At 48.4% G+C, this 21,202-nt stretch overlaps 1 protein-coding gene across 5 annotated transcripts in view; it reads right to left on the reverse strand.

Moving 5' to 3' along the window:
- Positions 1-21,202, reverse strand: part of LPP (LIM domain containing preferred translocation partner in lipoma) — a 349,989-nt gene that overhangs the window by 327,072 nt on the left and 1,715 nt on the right. Inside the window, exon 1 of one of the 5 annotated variants that reach the window (XM_075157105.1) lies at positions 11,364-11,795. The exons of the other annotated variants lie outside the window; for them this stretch is intronic. The gene's annotated coding sequence lies outside the window, so the exon portion shown is untranslated. Of the gene's footprint in view, positions 1-11,363; positions 11,796-21,202 lie in introns of those variants that run through there. 5 annotated transcript variants of the gene reach the window in all.

The raw sequence follows: 21,202 nt of genomic DNA on the forward strand, positions 1-21,202 counted from the left end.
CGATGGGACCCCTTCCTACCCTGCCAGCACCCCTTGTCCCCCACGCCATGCCTGAGCCTACAGCAGCCATGAGAGAGACAAGGCTCTCGCCTCTCCCAAGCAGTGGTAGATCTCCATTGCGCCAACAGCATACAAGCATGATGAGGTCCACCCTGACCAAGGAGGCACCTTCGCAGCTCAGTCCCACAGTCCTTGCAGTGGCACCCAGCCCTGATTCCCCACAGGGCTGGGCAGGTATAAGAGTCCCCAGGACCCTTAGCGTTCCCCTCAGGTGTGATAAGGACAAATTCAACCAGAGATCGCAATGGCCTCTCCCATTCACCGCAGGCTTGGGATGAAGATGAGTAACTGCAGGGTTTTATTGCTGGTGAACTCAGCCAAAGAGCAATTTCTCTCCATCCATCAAGGAGAAGACAAGTACAAGCAAATATTATGGTTCTGCATGTTTACTTTTCATTTTAAAATGATGTAGAGTTATATACAGTTTAGGTCCTTCCCACAGGCTCCTGGCAAAATGCCCTTCGGTCTTATCTGCAAAGGCAGAAGACAACAACATTCCCCTCCGGTTCCAACACCGTTTCAATTCAACCCACAACAGCACCTCCGGGAGCTCCAGGTAAGACAATATTTCTTGGGACCCAACCTGTGTTTAAAAGATCTTGGCTCAGGCTTGTCTTTCACTAGGTTTAACTCAGGAAATGTTTACAAGATCAGTTGTAGGACTCAGCAGTCTTGGCTAGTTGAACCGCATCTGCCTGGCTTTACTTTCCATGCCAGCTGTCCCCATCACCTTGTGATGGGCTTCCTGCAGCAAGGTGAGCAGGACCCCACATTCCCTCCCCAAGCCACTCAGCTGAAGCTGCTGTGAAACCACCCTCCCCAGCAGCAAGTGGGGCCCAGCATGGTCCCAGAGGGGAAACAACCCACTGATGCCCAGGCACACACTCCCTCCTGGCCACACATCCACAGCCAAGCAGGACTGGTCACAGCAATATCCATCTGATATCCAGTTTGTCAAACTACTCCATTTGTGACCCTATTTCTTTAGCAGAAGGCTGCAAAAGTCAGTCTGAGTCTTTGAGTGCAGAAATACCCAGAATACAGATGTAGAGGACAGATCCAAGGTACCAGAAGAGCTGCACATCTGCTGCATCACAAGCCATCAAGCCATGATGCCACCACCAAATCAGACATCTTTAAGACATGGTCTCAACAAGCATTTCTCATTGTTCTCATTGGGGAGCATTTCTCGAGGCTTGAGGCTCCCAAACCCCAAGATCAGCAGAGCTCCTCTCCGCAAAGTCCCTCTTCTCAGTTGCCTGTACACATCCCTCAGCAAGGAGCACCCCAAGAGCCTCGCACCAGAGAGGACTACACAGAGGTTTAGCAAAGCGATGCCTTAACCAGGCCAGCTCTGCTGGGGAAGCAGGCAAGAGATACAGACCCTGAGAACAACAGAAAGTCCCAAAAAAGGGTCTGCCCCTGGCAGTCACGCTCATTCCCGCTCTGGCTCAGGTAGGCAAAGACAAACAAGTCCACAGTACAGACATACCCAAATCGCTGCCATCGATTCCAGGACAAGTCTTTCCCCCACTGAAGTCCCCAGAGAAATACATGCAAAGACTGTCCCTAAGGAGCCACCTCTGGATTTCATACATCCCCCAACAACCTTTACGGGGAAGATCCAGGTGCTTTTACAACAGAAACAGTAACAACAGGCAGGCTTTTAGCTCCACAAAACTGAGGTCCTCCTAGTTCAGAGACACCGCAACAGATGCTCAGCGGTCTGTGCACAGCTAATTCTGATTTTCCCCTTGCAATAAGAAATCCCAGCTTTCTACCACAGTCCTGCAAGAGTTAACAGCAGGAGTGTCTCTTCAGTAACACAGCTTCACACTGTCAAGCTCCCATCTGGCATAACTCGGTACGGCTCTTGCGCCTCCAGATCACCAGCTACAGTGGCCAAGACGCCGGAGTCTGTATACACCTACGCGTGCACATCTGCATCTTCATTTTTATGCTTAGCACAATACAGATCGCTTATTCTAATGCGCTATTTCAATAGGCAATTTATCATTTAAAAGTAATTTGAAGCAAATGCCCAAACAGCAGGAATCGGCTATCACAGTTAAAGCACTAAGTAGAATCTCTGAACAAACTACTGGAACACGAATTTACCAAAATAGCACATCTTTCGCAAAAGATTGTTTTCTTCATTTGTTTCTTCCAACTAGTTAAATTTAAGGTACAGCTCATAAAAAGCTGAGAAAGTGATTAGAAGTTTAAAAAGCCATCCCAAGCTGAAAGGAAAATAAGGTGAGAGGCCGAGATCCACGAACTCCAAAATCCTTAAAGGCATGATGATCAGAAACAGCCCGTCCACTCACTGTCTGCTAATGATGTTATATTATCGACAGTAAGAATCAACATTTCTCAAGAAAAAAAAAAAAAGAAATATAAATTTAACACACAAGTAGAGCATGGAAAGCAAGGTTTCCTGTTTGCAGATTTACATTTAAAAGCAGTACTTTACAATGCCCGAATTTAAATATCAGTCCTCTGGTAAGGTTTCAGTTTTCTTATATTTTTCAGAAATGGACAGTTTAAAACCTCTGCAAAGATTCCAAGTTTCAGAGAAGTGCAGTCAGCACTTCCAGAAAAACAGGTGTCCCTAGTATAACTTTACAGTGGTCACTTAGAAATTGAAGTAACCAGACGCCCCAATCCCTTTAAAAGAAAACCTTACCTGTGAAAATAATTTCAGCAAGTGCTGATCACACCTCTCACGTAACAGCCTGGCTGAACAGCGCCTGTTTTTCTGACTGCTCAAAAGTTGCATTCACTTTTAAATCTCCTCTACACTTGAAGGTTTTACCAATATTCAGAGCTTAGGTTTTTTTATTATTTTTTTATTTTTAAAATCAGTATGGCTCTACTTGTAGAAGCCGAAGCGTGAACACCAGTTAAAACTGGGATAAAGCAGCATCACCCTCGGATCCTTCATTCCCATTCCTTTATGGAGCAGATGGCTCAGCCTGACCGCCACAAGGAAAATTGTCATTTTAACCGTTCCAGTCATCAATTTTTAAGCGCAGACAAGCTCCCAGTGAGTCAGCCATCAGCACGAACTGACACAGGTCCCCCCCCGTATGATTGGCAGGTGCACGTATGGGTCCCCTGATGACAAACCCATTCAATCTGACCTTTTCATTTTAAATGAAAAACACTTAAAAGCCTGCCGATTCTGACATATGTATTTTTACGTCTTTCCCACGCTGTGCCAATATATTTGTTACTTGCTGGCCAAAGTCCCCAAACTCAGAAATCTCGCGTTATCTCCTCCGCAGGAGCCCTGATCCTCAGCCATGCTGGCAACCGCCAGCGCCGAGGGGGCTGTCTGAGGTCTCCGCATCCTCACACATCAGAAAATCAGATCCCTTACATGCAAACCTCAATTCAGAGTCCAACCCTGACTTACAATTCAGCTTATATGCATGGGTAGCTCTACACTTGAACGCAGACTGATATTGCTATCCAGAGATACGGACTGATCTTGCTATCCCAGGACAGCGATGCCTGCAGGATCTGGCCCTGACTAACAGCTTTCAGTGTCTGCTTCTGTGCTTCTCGGGTTTCATTTGTTAAAATCAAACTGATTAATTCAAAAGTATGCTGCTGAAGTTATCTAATAAAAAGATCACGCAAGATAACAAAAGCTGGAGACACGTTTCCTCTGCTCTGCTGCCAGCAGCGGCACCTGCTCAGAGAGTCACCAATACAAACAGCAACAGCTAATACGCCCGGCTGCTGCCATTCGGGAGGCCAGATCCTGTGTTGGTGTAAAGCAGCAACTACGCGAATGGCCAGTTTCGATCTGCAAGGAAGCACACACCCCTCCTTTATCGTACTCAGCACGGAGCTGCTTTTAAATCTGCCACAATGTGTCAAAATTGGACGTAATGGGACTTATCGCTTCCGGGCTCCTGGTCCGGCCATCGCGCTGGAGGAAGGCTGATGCCGGCCGCAGCACGGACCGTCAGCTCCGATGGGGAAAATTAGCTCCCATAAAAAAAGCAAACTCGCCGGCAGTCCCTGCACACTGCAGGGCACATAGCCTGGCGTTAAAGCATTGCCCCACGGGAGCCCCGGGGTCCTGCAGCAGTGGCACACCTGGCTTCGGGGCCAGGGGACTCATTTTTATCTTTGCTGTCACACACGATTTTCAGGTTTGTCCTGAGGTTCATAAAATGAGACTAAAACAAACGGGAAAAAAAGGAGCAGGAGAGTAGGGAGGAGAAGGAGGAGACACCGCTCCAGAGGCATGGCAGCACCGAAGGGATGAGATCCAGCTTGTACCAGAGGGATGGCATCCAGCTCTCCCAGACGGAGACGGCTGTATTATAACAAATGAAAAAAATATTTGGGGCAGGACAGATTTAAGCAGTGGCCGAGGAAGCTGTGAGACAGCCCTACATACAGCACCCCAGCAGCTGGGAGCCACCACACTGGCTCTCAGCCGGAGCCACTGGGCATGGTTGGGGACCAACCCATCAGTAGGACCAGCCATGTCGCACCCCTGTTATTTTAAATGCACGAGGACAGCTAGAAAAGATGGGTGGCTAAGGAACGAGAGGAATCAGCACGTCAATGCCAGAAAGCCTACGGGTCCCATGCTGGAGCGACCTTTCAGCAGCTCCCGTCACTGCCAGCAGCGCTGCCTGTGATTTACGTGTCTGTAATTGACACCAGGATTGGACCCCGTATTTTCAAGCACAGACTACCGGCCTCATGCTGTTCACACTCCCTCGGTCTACTGGAAGTGGAAGATTTTCAAAACAGCCTCACTGATTTTTTTTTTTTTCTTTTTCTTTTTTCTCTCCTTTTTCCCCCCACCGTTTGCTGTCTGCATTTCACTAAGCCTGGTCGGAGAGACCTCAAGCAAGAAGGGGGCAGTTTCACTTTCTCACTCGAATGCACCCCAGCTTCTTGATCAAAGAAGGGCAATTGATTTTGCTTTCAAGTTCTCATGCAGTATCAGAGCACCACAGAGCCTGGGTTTCAAATAAAGGATAATGTTTTGCAATTCAAAACCAAAAAACTGTCATTTTTCCCCCCCAGAGGAATGGCCATCCTCACCAGGCCGCACCGGTAGAACGGTGCCCTAACATGCCTCCCACGTCTTAAGATGCTTGGTCAAGAAAAACAGACCAACAGTGACCAAGAGCATCAGGGAGCAGAGGAGAAGTGCTGTGCCCCAAGGCACAGGCTCAGGAAAGCACCCGCTCTCCCCACTCCCTGCCCAGGGTCTTCAGCAGCCCACCTTTAGGTTAAAGCATTGCCCCACGGGAGGTTGAAATCTCCTAGGGCAGAGATGGCATTTTTGTGCACATTTGTTCAACTCTAAGGGTTTTATTAGAAAGGACAATGTTCCTTTAACCATTTTGGTTTTAAATGGCCAAAATTTGAAGGTAAAGGTCCCCTTTTCCCAAGCTTACTTGGGTGCCACCACAACGAAACCCTTGGCACCATGGCAGGCTCTCTTATTGCTCTTCTTAAAACCATTTGTAAATGAAAATTTTAAAACTTAGAGCCTACATGACCAGACAGCCTTTGTGTTCAAGGCTTCCGTTTTATCCAGTTTTGGCCAGATCATTTGAAAATAGCAACAAATACCTGGCAGCCAACCGAATTCCCCGCTCCCATGCCCGCTTGGTCAGGCTAGGTATTTTAGAAAGCGTTGTAATCCATCGTGATGTTTAAAAAAGCACAATCGGCCAGGACCAGTAAATCTCTCTGGTTTAGAAATATCTGTCCCCTCCTTCCCCCCCATCTCCAAGGATGACCGAGCATTAGCTCTCTCCTTTCATTTTTATACCTCAATAGCCAACTGCCCCAGTTTCAGCCTTGGAACAAATACCTTCAGATGGGATGAGCAACAAGGGGCCTCGAACACCTGTATTAAAAAAGGAAGAGTTCTCAGTGCAGCTGCTCCTCTTTTCGCACAGCTGGATCGAGAGGCCGAGGAAGCATATTCCTTCCAGACCAGAAAAAGCCCTGATGGGGCAGAGAGGCCCAGGTTAACATGCAAGCGTGGCAATCAGCCAGCAGAGAGTGGAGCGGCCTCACCACTGACTGCTTTTGATGAAAACATTTTTGTTTTCAACAAATGTTGTTACCATCACAAATAGAAGAGTAAAAAAAAAAACTAAACTTTTTTTCCTTTACAAAACAAGAACAGAGTTGCAAACTGATGCTTCCCACAAAAAAACCCATTTTGAGAAAGGAACCATTTATACCAAACACAGATAAAAAATTCTGGAGCGATTCTGACAAGCCCTAATAACTGCTTTTACTACATTTCAAAACTAGGAGGACCGGAGATGCCTGTGGATGCGTCCGCCTTCTGAACAAGAAAGTACCATTACTTCCATCATAGATGGAGACTGAGACATACAAAAAATATATTTAAAAGCTCTTTTAGTTCCTAAATTATCCTGACTTCAGCTGGAAGCCAGGCTCCTCAGAGAATTTTGGCCCTCATCACCAAAGGAATTAAAAAAAAAAAAAAGCAGAGGCGGTGTTTCAGGCCATGCTTTACACTTTTTCCTCCCTGTGACGAGGAAACTGGCCTGCCACCGCAGAGCCCCCGCTCCCGGGCTGTGATGGGGAGGGACGATGGGGAGGGTGCTCTGTGCCGCCCCGCGCGCCGCTGAGCCACCGGACCTTCCCCGCAGACAAAGCCGCTGCCTCTCTTCTCCCCCCAAGGACACCTGAACATCATCGCCACCACCCCTGGGGTGGGCAAGCCTCAGCCCGGCACTAGTAAGTCAAATAAGGGGACGGAGGGAGTCTCCAGCAGCACGACAATGGGAAGGAAAGGCGATCCTAATCCCCCGGCTCAGCAGGACTGCGCACACGCCATCCCGCAGCATAGCTGTCAAACGCCCATCTATCTCAGCACAACGACTTGGTAATCTGCCTGCGGGACGCGCAGCTCCACGCACTTCCCCTACATGTCAGGAAGGGACTTTCTCCCCCCCGCGAGGGGACAGGGGACACAAGCACGCAGCTGTCATGCCGTTTGCCCAGCACGCAGCCCTATACATGCTCCCATCCCCCCAGCTGGGACTCAGGCTCAAGCAAAGGGAAGGCAGCGGAGCTTGGACATCCCTCCATCACCTTATGCAGGAGAACCAGCCGTGCAGACTTCCATGGGAATTCTGCAGATTATCCTCCCCCCAAAGGAGCTTATTTAATTGCATGTAAAAGGGGATTGTGATTTATCACATAACTTCTTTCAGCACAGTAAGTGCAAGTATTGTCACGTCTTTCCTCTCCTTAAAAGTTAAGGATACCAAGTCTTTAGCCCCTGTGTGCCACTTTACCTTGACCTGGAGAAGTACATATGCTGGACTTGCACTGCATTTCCTTTATTTTTTGCTTAGCACCAACAGTGCCTATAAAACTGCACCCCTGGACCAGTACAATGTGGTTCACTTTGATTGCATTCCTGTTTCTCAGTGAAAAGAAAGAGGCTTTTGGTTTGCAGAATGGCAAAGCTATCAGTTAAACATCCTCAGCACCCTTACTGGACCTCATCAGTACTCACAGGGAGAGATCACGCTTCTTCCCATGTACCTGATGGTTTCTCAGCACAAAGTTTTCTTGGCTACTAATTCTCTGTGTTCTTTCCAAGAGTTTGCCACATGATATCCTCCAGCCTGCTGCACCTGAGTGCTGTATTTTGGAAGAGTACATGCCTATTTGTTTGAAACATTAGCTACAGCATGTGGGTGCAACATCACACAGAAGGTACGAAACACTTGAAACCAGGAAAGATCTCTTCAACCTTCTTCCACCTCCCTGGTGTGATCCACAGGAGCACCTAACAGCATAACACCACCATTGTACCTGTCCTCGCCTACTCCTGCCCTACCATACTGAGCCTGTCAGCGGGAATTTTGTCGCCAGCCCTGAAGCCAGCATCTATGTTATCAAGCCAAGTGTTTTTTTTTTTTTTTTTACTTGGTGATGGGGAAAAACAGAAAGGAACTGCAGAAGCTTTTGGAGACAAAGATCTCTCCAGAACGTGCCAGCTGATATTTTCAAAGACTGACTTGGCACAACATCAAGGAAGCCAGCATCCAACATGCAAGCAAGCAAGACCAGCTCCATGCCAGCCATCAGCCTGGAGCATTAGTGACGGCAGTCAGGAAGAAGGAAGGAGAGGAGGAAAGAGAAAGACGGACTAATGCTGCACCTGTCACAAGAAGTACAGCCACAGGCCTGGTCACCACCCAAGAAGGAAACACAGAGAACAAAGTGACGGGGGACCTCTGTGAGCAACCACAATGTCTCAGACAGCAGTGGCCATGCACAAGTCACACTCGCCAAGACTGACCACGCAGCGGTGCGTGAGATACCACACTTTGCCTTCAGCCTAGAAACAGGAGACACGCGTGGGAGGCTACGTGGGAAGAGCTGGCAAGTGAAGACACTGTCCTATCAAGCCTGCAAATCTGCACGTTGCACACAGAGGCTCACAGCAGCCTCGCATAAGCCATTCGCCCATAGCCACCATATATTAGTTACAACCCCCAGAAACACAGCTGACTTGATCACCAGGCCTTTATCAGCATTCACAGAGACCAGAGAAGGTCAAGAGAGCCATCACCCAGGAACAGAGGACAAGCACAGCGAGCTCAATGGGAACTTGTCAGGCCAAGAATGACTGCAGTCACGGAGGACTGAGGAGAGCTCGCTCGCGTCGCCCTCTTTTTCTGAGCTCTCAAAGACGACAAAACCTCTGACCTTTGATTAAACCACGCTACTCTCAGAAGAGGGGGCGGCTTAGGGGCTCGGGGACTCAATAAGAAACTATTTATCTCAAGGTCATGGGTTCATACCCTCTTCAAGTTCTTTTTTCTTAGTCAATTAAAACAGGGGACTTGATTAAAAAAAAACTGGTACTAAGGGCACAGCCAGATACTGCCTCATGAAACAGGCAGATCAAGAAAATACAGCCCCTTTGCTGCCCCTCGCAAGCCCCGCAGCTGAGCACAGCGATTTAAGGAACGCTCCCCGTGCAAAGCGAACACGACCCGCTTTCGCACCCAGGGTAGCAAAGCCAAGGAGGGGGCTGCAGGCAAGCAGGCACGGCTGCCATCGCCAGCCCCCGACAGCAGGTTAGGCACATCCCCCTAAGGAGCATTATGGATGGAGCTGATCCTGCCCCAGCCTCTGAGCCTGGTCCTGGGAGACTTCTGCCCATCCCTGTACCACTTGAGGTACGCTCAGCCGGTGACTACTGCCCAGACAGCTATTCCTCCTACACCAGCTGGTGCTCAGAGGCCAAAACCCCACCATAAGGTCATGGTGGGGATAAGTAGCAAGACTGGAGATGTGCTTCTGCCTTTGCACGCACAGAGCAAACAGCATCCACGGGGCTCCAGCCCTTGTTGCCAGGGAGCCTGACCACTTTGGACTGGACATCTTCCAGCCCTCAACCCAGTGGTGACATCGGACAACCCCTCCAATTTGCACTGGAGGAGCACGAACACTTTGTGGACACTTAGGACCAGCTGAAGGAAGGAGACCTTCTGTCCTCCTCCTGCTGCAAGCCCAGCCCCAATGGTGACAGAAACGTGACAAACGCAGAGGTCAGGCAAACGGGGAGGAGAGAGGACACCTTCCACTACGTCACCAGGCCCAGAAAAACGCATGAATCAAAGTTAATGTGTATCTGAAACCAATTACTGATAGAAACCAAACCATCTAGGAACTCCCGCTGCTGCATTCAGGGTTCCTGGTAGTGAGCAGACACAGTCAAAACCTTTTTTTAGTTGTTGTTGGGCTTTAGCCCATAAAAAGTCAAGATAAAAACGTGCTCCTGCACACACTCGCCTCTGTCGCCTTCAGTGGCCTCCCACGGAGAAAACACATCCTCACCCCCAAATGCAACTATTAGTTTTCATAAGATTTTTCATAACTCCATGCTTTTCCTATATTTACCCTTCGGTCCAAAAGCAGAGAAAGGATTCAAGCACAAACTCCCCGTGCACCAGGACGGAGCTGCTGGCCCTGCCGGGGCCCTCCCACGCATCCTGGCCAGTGCAAGGGTTAACATGGCAAAACAGAAAGGTTTGGAAACAAACAGGAAGCAAGCAGAGTTTTCTTCCATTCACCAAAGATGGTAATTATTTTGGAGAGGACTGCATATCCTTTTGGCTTTTAATTAGTGGCAAACCAAGTCAACCTTGGTTCATATGAGTGAGAAACTATTAGGGGCTACAGATCTGCAGCCAAGGAAAACAAATCTGTACCGGTCCTTCACCCCCAGAATAACTTCTGATTGTCAAGCACAGTTACCAGGGGAATGAATAGCTTCTCCTGCAAGCTCCTCACTCAATTAAACTAATGCAGGCAAAAAGGCCAGGCAGCAGCAGCCGGCAGCACGGGGCGAGTCAGATGCACGTACTTGGTGCACACGGAGCAACTGCAGCAGGTTCAGAGTGATGAGGGAGAGGAGCAGCGGTCCACAGCCTCCGTCGTCACAGAAGACACCCAAGGCTTCTCCTCAAGATGCTGAATGGCAAAAACTGGCGGGGTCTGTGCCCCTGGGGAGACTTCAGGAAGCTTTAACTGAGAAGATAGAAGCACACCCTGGTATTCGGAGCTGTCATCCGTATTTAACGGAGACTGATAAAGATCTGAGTGAGGAAACACCTAAGAAAAGTCCTTGATTTATTAGCAATCCAGAACTATCCTACTGCTGCCTCCCCCTCCACTCAGCAGCCTTATAATTATAACTCTGCCTGAAAAATCAGGACAGCCAACAAGCCAGAGCACAAAATAGAGGCCAGGAGAAATGAGTACAATCCTCAGCCCTTCTTGAGCAAGAAAGCCAAGTGTCTAAAGCATCCCAATCATCTTTCAGAGCACACAGGAAAAAAAAAATTAGATGCAGCAAGAGCTCATTTTTGTTCCCAGTTGCTCTTTGCAGACCAGCTGTTGAGATACTAATGATCCATATGAAGAGGATCAATTCCTGCTTCTTCCCCCTTATGCAGCTGAATTTCATTAAGAGGATGAATATGGACCTTGGAGGCTACAGTGACATGCAGAGGCCTTCCTTACTCTTCACACCTCTGTGATGTGCTACAGCTTCATTTTCTCTTTGAAAAGTTAGCCAAATAGCCTTTTCTTTTTTAGGGGAAAGCAAAGTGTCAGGCAGCTTCTGGCCCATGCAACACTGAGCAAACTTCCGCTAAAAAAGGCTGCAAGACGTTCATTATCCGAGATCTCTGAATACTCTGTACAGGCAAAGTTATTGCAGTGGAGTTCCCTGGTCCTCAGTGCGTTACCTCTGGCAGCTGGCTGGGCTGCACTTCATGCTGGGATGGAGCAGGAACAGCCAGGACATGAATCGCAAACTGCAGAGTCCAGAGACAACTCCAGAATAAACTGCTGCTTCAGCAGCACACATCCATGTAACCTGCTTGACCTCAGAGGCATCATGGAGCTTGCAACTAAATGTTCACATCTGGGGAAAGAGAGGGAGGCAAGCAAAGGATTCAGGCCAGCAGGAGCATCGTGCCCTCGCACACCACCGACAAGGAGATGGGCACTTCAGCACGCGGACAAAGGCAGGCAGCAAGCAAAACCCACAGCTCCCTCCTTTCAATTGGATTTTAATAAAGTGTGAGTGTGCAAACATAGAGCTAAATCCTATTCCCCCTCAAAAATTAAAGGAAGCTGTGTCTTTGATTTCAATAGAAGCACAGCCTGGCCCTTGCATAGCTGAAGGCAGGGAAAGCCGCTGTGGTCAGACCAACCCAATGGAGCGGCAGCAGGTGCTCTGCAAAGCTGAACCACACAGCCATGAACACGCCCCAGCTTAGATGGGCTCTTCCAGCAGGTGTTATTTGAATCCTGGGCATCTCTCTAGCAAAGTGCAATGATATTTAACTTCCTTGTGGGCTCAGGAGGCTGCCAAACATCTGTTGGGATTAGTTGGTTCATGTTTGTAAAGTGCACACAAATGCTATCGTAAGGAAGGGGCTGACCTATTTATGGATGTGAATGCTGGACCGAGACCCAAACCCACACACTGTATTTGCACATATGGCTGTAGCTCCCCTGCCAGATTTTACTGTGTGCAGCTAGGATGGAGGCACAAGGTGTCACCTATAGCTTACAGCCCACTCTTGGTCACTGCTAATTTAAGTGAGTCATACTGCTCCCCTCCTCCACTTTACCCCATCCAATTAGAATCATAGCATAGTTTGGGTTGGAAGGGACCTTTAAAGGTCATCTAGTCCAACCCACCTGCAATGAGCACAGACATCTTCAACAAGATCAGGTTGCTCAGAGCCCCGACCAACCTGACCTTGAATGTTTCCAGGGATGGGGCATCCACAACCTCTCTGGGCAACATGTGCCAGTGTTTCACCACCCTCATTGTAAAGAATTTCTTCCTTATATCTAGTCTAAATCTACCCTCTTTTAGTTTAAAACCATTCCCCCTTGACCTGTCGCAACAGTTTGTTGCTAAAAAGTTTGCCGCCATCTTTCTTATAAGCCCCCTTTAAGTACTGAAAGGCCGCAATAAGGTCTCCCCGAAGCCTTCTCTTCTCCAGGCTGAACAACCCCAACTCTCTCAGCCTTTCTTCATAGCAGAGGCGTTCCACCCCCCAATCATTTTTATGGCCTTCTCTGGACGCGCTCCAACAGGTCCATGTCTTTCCCGTGCTGAGAGGACGCAGCACTGCAGGTGGGGTCTCACCAGAGCAGAGCAGAGGGGCCCAACTGAATTTTGTTAACAAGCTGGGCTAGTGCGGCTCTACCAGGAGCCCCCAAATGCCATATGGGTTGCCTTTTGCAGGAGAAACCCACCTTCTCGCAGGCCTCCATCCCACTCCCTGGAGCCCCACCAGGGCTGCAGATCACAGACTCTCAGCCCACGGATCTCCGGCAGGCTCCCAGAGGCCAAGCTGTAGCAGATCAGCCACCCAAATTCCTCGTGGCAAGGGACTTTGCATCAAGTTTCACATTTCTGTTGGGTGTCCCTCCCTCCCACACAGGCCTCCTGTGAGTAAGGGCTGAGGAATGAGACAGCGAGCCTGCACAGCTCAGAAACCACGGTGGTAAACAGCCCTGAGAGAGATGAACTCCCCGGGAAGGACGGGGAAGAGCCCAAGTAGGTTTCAGATGGAACTGAGCACGTTTGTTAAAGGGATTATAGGTGGCAACGGCTTGCGATGGCAGGGCCACAGGAGCCGTACGCTTTGCACCAAGTTGCAAGTCCTAGACATACAGCTTTGCTCTGCCAGAAGCTGCTACTGCTCCCCTTTCCTCCGCAGACACATTTCAATACTTATCAGGTCTCCATCTTAGTCACATTCTGCTAACACACACTTTTTACGGCCTTTTCATCTTCCCTCATAACCAGTCTCTATGTCCCCAAGTCAATCGCCCTGCTCTTCTCTCACCATTCTCCACTTTATCTTCACCTCCCAGCGCAGGAGCTCCTCAGACCCAGACGCCGTTCCACGGGTGCAGCCTGCGCTCTCCGCTCAGGTTCACAGGACTCCAACACGCACGGTTTGGCAGACTCACTACTCTCCTTTGGGTAGCGCAACATGTGGCGGGCTCAGCCCAAGATGCTACAGGTCAAATTTAGAGATATGGACAACGCAAGAAAATGTTGTCCATGGGATATGAAAGCAAAAACAAAGAGAAGGACGAACAGGAGCCCAGGAGCATACCAATACCATACCCAGAATTACTCATGTCTTTCATTAGATGGATAGGCCTTGTCTTGTTCTGGAGATCAAGAGTATCTGGAATCACTTCCATTACACGTCAGGTTGAATGTGCACAACTAAAACACACAGAAAATATTCCCATCCTAGCAGGTGCATCTACCAAGACAGCAGGAACTAATCCAGATGATACAATGTGGGACTTTTTGATAATACACAGCTACCTTTGTACATGCAGCTCCACCCATGAAATTGGGCACACCCTTAATCAGGTATGAATCAAATCATCTGAGACACGAGAAATTCATCAAGAGCTGCAGCAAAAACCCGTAAGGTTGCTTGTGCCTCACTGCACTTCACCTTCAAGGGATGAGGAGCAGCCGACACAGGCAGACAGCCGCCCTGAACACAACAAAGCTGGAGCAGATCACTTTTGCTTGCACGTGATGGCATGACCCAAGACCTAAAACACCACCTCAGGCATGCAAATGCATCCAGACCAGAGGTGCAAATGCATCCAGACCAGAGGTGCAAATGCATCCAGACCAGAGGCTTGGGCTATGGCGTCCAGGGAACTGCAGCAGGCAGGGAACCAGAGTGGTGCGGGTATGGGTATGACACCCTGCTGAGTGGCCTGACCCCAGACAAGGTGGGGCACTACCAGCATAGATGATCATTGTAACACACTGGAGCATGAGTCCTCTCCTTTTCACCCCAGGGTACACCACAGCAAGACAATACACCAGACGGTGCAAAGGCCAACCCATCTGCCCTGCATCCTCAGAGAGATCCAATACCCACCTGTAAAAACAGTGACCACAAAACACTGCCTATAGGTTATGTATACAATGAGGGGACGGGAGCTAACTTCATGCATAATAACTTACAAATGAACCCACCCTAAGTGATCCTTGTGTGTAGTAAGGCAACGAGCTCTGCTCTCGTAGCTCCTTCTCCTCCCGCTCTATGACGCGGTCCTTAAAAACTCCTCCACCGACTTCCCCAGCCTCCGCACACCCCGAGTTCACAGCTCACCCATGCAGCAGAGCAAAACACGCCGTGCCAAGCCATGGAAGGAGGCGCACAGGCACTCCGTAAGCTGCCATCCTTTCACCCAGACACTTCGAGTACCTGGGTGGACGGCGTGCCTTAGAAAGATGCGCTCATTTATATTGTTTTAAGTTCACCTGCTGCTCTGGCCTCATTCCCAAATCTCGTACACCGAGGGAGACACTCGAAGAAGCGTTAGGTGCCAAGAACGCCGCACTTATCCCCGCAACAATGCAGAGGTCCAAGGCATTATTCCTAACTTCCAAAATATGCTTCTGCCCCACAATTTGTCACTTAATGCCACTGTTAGAGGCTTGCAACTTGTCCACTTTGCTCACAATATGACCTCCTACACTGTATGAGGCTGACTCTTCATTGCAGCCAGGCTATGGCCATTCTGCATGCTACAGCACCGTTTCAGATGAAAAGCAGCCAGATATCTCCCCAGATAACTTTAACCCTTTTGCCCATCGTTTCTTCCCCATCTGTCTGCCTTGGGAGCAAATCAGGATTCGGGTACGGAACAGTGTAACTTGCTTATCTTTAGACACACAAGTAGCTGCAGAGAGTTCAGCTGGATTACTCATACGCTTGAATTTCAGACTTACTATGCGGAAGGTTCACCAAGCCCTCCTTAAATGGCAAAGATGCAACGTCGTGTTTCTAAGCTCAACTCTGTGCATCCCAAGGAACCCGAGAAAGAAATGGATTCTCTAAAAAAGCACTGAAGTGGAACTGTGCTAGGGAAGGCATAATTTTCATTCTCCCAAAAAATAACCTGCGGGATCAGAAGTGATGGAGAACCACCACGGCTCTAAAGGAAGCTTAAACTACCCTAAAAAATGGCAGTCTTACTGTATACAGGAAAACAAGCCACTGAGGAAGTGTCCACCTGATGATGTGAAGTTCCCCATTACCCATATCCTACTCCTTGAAATATGTTTTTATACATAAATACTACCTGGACCTTAACCATTTTTGTGGTTCATTTTGGGACCTCCCCACCATCACGTTTCAGATTTAACAGCATTAAACTGCCCTGGTTTTCAAATGCCAGAGGCAAAGACCAGCTTCCATACTAAGTTAGGCATTTCCATACCCACGCAAGATAAGTACAGGCCTTGCCCCCAGTCAAGGATGATGATGATAATGCATAAGAGGCAGGTAAAAGCAGAAAAGATGGGGGAGATGGACTGTAAAGATAGGTATAACTGCAATAAGCAGTTCAGAGTAATCTCCAGAGTTAGGTGGAAAGGATGCTAACTTCAGTCTGTAATTACAGACAATTCTTTTCAACCGTTTCTCTGTTTGATTATCAGTTATGACCGCAAACTAAAGAGGACAGCCCTGGTTTAACTGGCTTCTTTTCTCCCGGATTTCAGTGTCAGGGATGACAGATGACTCTACAAGCCTCAGTGTCCCATCAGTAAAATGACAAGAATACTCTTCCTTCACCTCAGGAAGGCACTGCAAAAATAGTCCCCCTAACTTGCAAAGCGCTCCAATGAAAGACCAAAGCGCACCCCAGAACAGCACAAAAGGAAATTAATAATTCTGCATTCAGTCCCAAGTTTGAATAGTATGTAGTAAATAAGGCTTGGGGCCACACGCTGCACAAGAAGAAAAGAAAATGAATAGCTGCTTATTAAGTATCACCTTCCACTCTGGGCACAAAGAGTAGGTGCTCTGGCAATTAAGTGGCTATATCATAATACCCGCTTGCAGGGGAGGCCAGATTAAGGATTCATCAACAACATGCCTTCATTCTGGCATTTGAGAGCTTTGGAGCACTTGGACTTTGCAACTTTAACACCATTTTTTTTAACCAAGTTCACTGCTTGTAATTAGCTACAGGACTGCCACATGGCTGCCGAAATCACTATGTTTCTCCTGGGAAATCCAGATTAAAGGCTTGTCTTGTCCACAGTAATAGCTTGAGGTATCTCTCAAGATTTGCCCAAACCCATGAAAAGCAAATCAAGTCTCTACCTGAGGTGATGAGGTGTGTTAAATTCAAGCCAGCTGACCTCTTTTGGGGCTGAGCTGAAGCAGGAACACCGCTGACACCCGGGCGAGTGAGGCAGGGGAGATGCAGCAGCTGGAGTTACAGCCACTTATCAGCTGCTAATCCAATCACTCTCCCAACCCAGTTGCTTCGTGCTGTGCACTGTCTGGGAGACTCCTTGCTTTCATTCAAGCTTGCCTCATTAAGTGGAGTAATTCAAGTCTGTTAAGGTGAGGTAATAAACTGCTGAAACAGAGAGAGCTCCTTAGGGTACGCGCACACAGCATGTCAAAGACGCACATGCACGTTACTGAGACATAAACCACTGCCGTTGGGGTACAACAAACACAGCAACTGCAGCAGGGCTGCCTGCAAGTCACCTGTGAAGCACCCCAAGTTTCTCTTCCAAAAAAAAAAAAAAAGCACCTCACCAACCTGAGTCTCATGCAGCCAGCCACATTGCTGAAAAAGCCCTAGAGGCAACATTTTTAATTTGCTCTGTTATGCTTAACTAAGGCTTGGAGCTGGACCGCTTTTACCCCGTCGTGCAGTGCATCCCTACCACAGCCCCTTCTCCAAGGTCTGTGGCACAATCTATCAGCCTCCTCCATCCTGCCTGCCTTCCTCCAGCTGGCCAGGCTGGTCCCACCACAAAGCAGCTGGGTGCTGGTTCCTCAGCAGCGTTACAGCCCCCAGCTGCGCAGCCCTGGCAGAGGCTCTCCGGCTGGAGGAGAGATCAGGAACACAAGCAGAGGGAGAAGAGGAGAGGACTGCAGCTCCCCACAATGAGATCCACTGGCCTAAAAAAGAGGAGTGGGCAGAGGGGAGTTACAAATTCATGCATAAACAAGATCTGACTGTGTAAATTCAGAGCTAACAGGGTAGTTTACTGTATGTTAATTAAATCCTCAGTGCCTGTTACCAACTGTGGAGATCAACTTATTTGTAAATTAAATAAGCAATAAATGCTTAGATGAACTTCTATTAAATTTCACCCAGTGAATGAAGTATGTGGGGCTTTTAACAGACATTAAACAAGATAGTTATGGCAAGTTAGTTGATATTTTATTACCTAAAGATAATAGCCATATTAAATCTCAACTAACTATTCCACTGGCAGCACAATCATCCAAGACTTGGCGGAAGTTTGCCTGCCTTGAAGCATCACTGGGCAGCAGTAGCAGGGGGAGGAAGGCAGCCAAGTGCTGAATGGCACCTACTTAGAGGATGCTCAAGCGCACAAGCCCACTTAGGCACAAAATGGGATCCCTCCCAGCCAGATGTGGAAACCCCAAAGAGGGCTGACAGGAGCTTTCACACAGAAACAAAGCTGGCATAAATCAGAGACCTTCAAGCATCCCAACCCCCCCAAACCAAACAAAGTAATTTATGAGGTTACTGAGGAATCACTATTATGAGGTTCCCTTATGGCATCAAGGGCAAAAGAAAACATCCTCACTAACAGCCTACAACGCTCAAAAGCTTGTATCTTTTTCTAAGAAAAGGTTATCAGCAGCCCACAACTCCACCGATGTTTGTTTTCCTTTCCTGAGCATATCGTGATAGTTTGGGAGTGCTTCTGAGTGACTCACGTGTGTGTCACTGTCACCCACAGATCCCAGCAACAGATACTGACAGTCTAAAATGACAGAGACTTGCTGACAGCGACTTAAAAATGATCATTTTCATGCCAGCTCTTGCACTTGCTCAGAATGTGATCGAAACCAGCTCCTTGAGATGAAAGCAGAATCTCCACCGAGGTGTCTCTACCGGTAACCTTAATCACAACGATTAAGTGTGGGTAGCAGGGTTTTTTTTTCACGTCTGGATTGGAAACATCACGAGCCCTACCTGCCCTGCCGTGCCCAGAAGCACGAGGAACGGAAAGAGCCGAGCCCTGCACCCCGCTAAGCCCCGCTTCTTGGGCAGGCACAAGCTCTCAAAAAGCTTTTAAACTTTGTGGGGTTTTTCTGGTCTGTGGTTTTCGGTTTGATTTGTTGTTTTCTTTTCTCTGTTTGTTTCTATTTTACAAAACAAAAAGCTCCCTAAATTAAAAAGAGGAAAACACAGAGCTCTTCAGATTTGACCGCTGCTCTCCTCCAGCATCCCAACGCACATGTGAAAGCCAATCACAACACCTTCCCTCCAATCCCTCCTCTGGAACCGTTATTCATAAAGTTATTTCAAGTCCTGTATTTTCCTACATATAACCCACACTCTTTAAAGGTATTGTTCCTTGCGAATCCGTCTCTCAGATAACCCACATCCTTAGATAAGCTATGGTTTCCGTCTCCTCCGCTCCTGCCCGCTTTTGAAGCGTGACTGCAGTTCCAGTAAGCTCTCTAGCTTTTAGCAGAATTACCCTGCTACGAGAGCGAGAGCAAAGGGAGATGATGAAGCTACCGGGGTACGAAAGCAGGCTGCGGAGGTCCGAAAGCAGGCAAAAGCATCACCGTCTCACTCACGCGTGCACATCGCAAACACAGATGCTGAGTCCCAGACTTCTGGCGGGTCACATAGACTTGGTATTCATCTTGCTTCCCTGAAGGCTTCTCTCCATCAAAAAAATAACGTACCCAAAAAGCACAGATGTACCTAAAGGAAACGCATATTTCTTCATCATCCCAATGCCATCTTTAGAACCTCTCCATGCATCCACAGGGACTTCCCTCCACCTGAAGGGATTACAAGGGCTGCCACAGACTGCATAGGGAAGAACATGGATGACCAGCTGAGGTGAAACCCAGCACGGTCCAGGGTCAGCCGGAGCAGAGGGTGCAGGTGCTGCCCAGAGCCATGTCAGGGATGGAAGAGTTTATTGGGAGAAAGGCAGAGCTGTGTGGGTCAGGCTTTCAGATGCTTGATGAGAAACTAAATGCCACCGAGGATGCATTGTTCACACAACCATGATGGGCAAAGGAATAGAGAAATCACTGCGGACACCCTGAGGGTATATGTTTCCACAGATGCACGGAAACCGTCTTCTTGCAAAAAATTTATTATCCACCAAAGCTACCGTTTTTTTTCCAGCTCCAGTCAGCGAGAGATGTTTCAGAGAAACCTGCATTAAACAGTGTCTTCTTTCCAATTAGATGTTTATGATAGAAAAGCCATCACCATTAGCTGGTATAACTCTGAATGTACCTGACATTCATACAACTGTCCCACCTCCTTTCCAGACTTGGCTAAATTCTTGTCCTCAGCAATGTTCTGCATGATAAACACCACCACTTAGTTACATGGGAAAGCACTTAATTTTGTTCATTTTGAATCAGCCACTTTCACCTTGGCTTGCACTGGTACAAAGGAACAGAGACCCCTTTTCCACAGCACTCACTGTTTCTGTGACACCTTTCTAAAGGAGACAACTGCACAATGACAAAAGCTGTACCCCTCACTGACCCGAGCACCATGCACCGTGGAGCCTGCACAACAGCAACGCATTGCAGTTTGGGGCTGTATCCACAGAGGCTTCAGTGGGACACAGTTTTAGTTTCATTTTCCCAGTGACCTTCAGCAATCCATGTGCTCCAAACAGGCCCTCCAACCACAGGGCTGGGAGAAGAGCCTACAAGGACCAGAAGACATCTGATGGCAGGAGAGCCCCCAGCACCATAACTGATGAGGACTTTGCGCTGCCACCATCCTGGACCAGGTTCCCCCACTTGGTAGCTTTTCCCAAAAACAGCCAACACAAACTGACTCAGGTAGGAAAAAAAAAAAAAATGAAGAAAACAATTAAAGGAAAACTATACATGAAACTCAACAATTGGAGGACAGCAGAGCTGAAGGCCCCTTTAGCAGCACCAGCATCTCGCTGGAGCTGCAGGCAGGATTAGACACAGAGGGCAGGAGCTCGCTGCCAGGTGGCCCTATGGCCCATCACCTGCTGACAGCCCATCCCACAGGGAAAAACCCTCCAACAAAAGCTAAACAACTGAAAGAGGGGAATAACAGAGCTAATAAATTTAGGAGTGATAGGATGAAAGGTCATGGGATGGGCAGGGGAGACAGAGTAGGCCAACGGGCAGAGAAAAGTTTTCAACAGTAAATCTTTATCCTGGGATGGAAATATTTCCGAGGGAAATCCCATATTCCGGAGTATTATTTAGCCTTGCCTTGGCCAGTCCTGCTGCAGCAAGGGTGGGGATAACCAGAAAGTCCCTCAGATCCCCAAACTGTGCTGCTGCACAGCAAGCTGGGCTACGCACAGGACAACAACCAACGTTTTCTAGTGTGAACATGGCTGGTAACGTTCAGACGAAATGCTGTGCCCCATTTTCTGGCTCCAAGCGTTCCCCTGCCTTCCTAACATCCCGTATCTGTAATTACTTGGTGGGCCAGCACCTGCTGTATCACCCATCTCCCAGACATCCAGGGACTC

This window comes from Calonectris borealis, chromosome 9 (assembly GCF_964195595.1).
Source record: "Calonectris borealis chromosome 9, bCalBor7.hap1.2, whole genome shotgun sequence".
In the NCBI taxonomy this organism is placed as follows: Eukaryota; Metazoa; Chordata; class Aves; order Procellariiformes; family Procellariidae; genus Calonectris; species Calonectris borealis.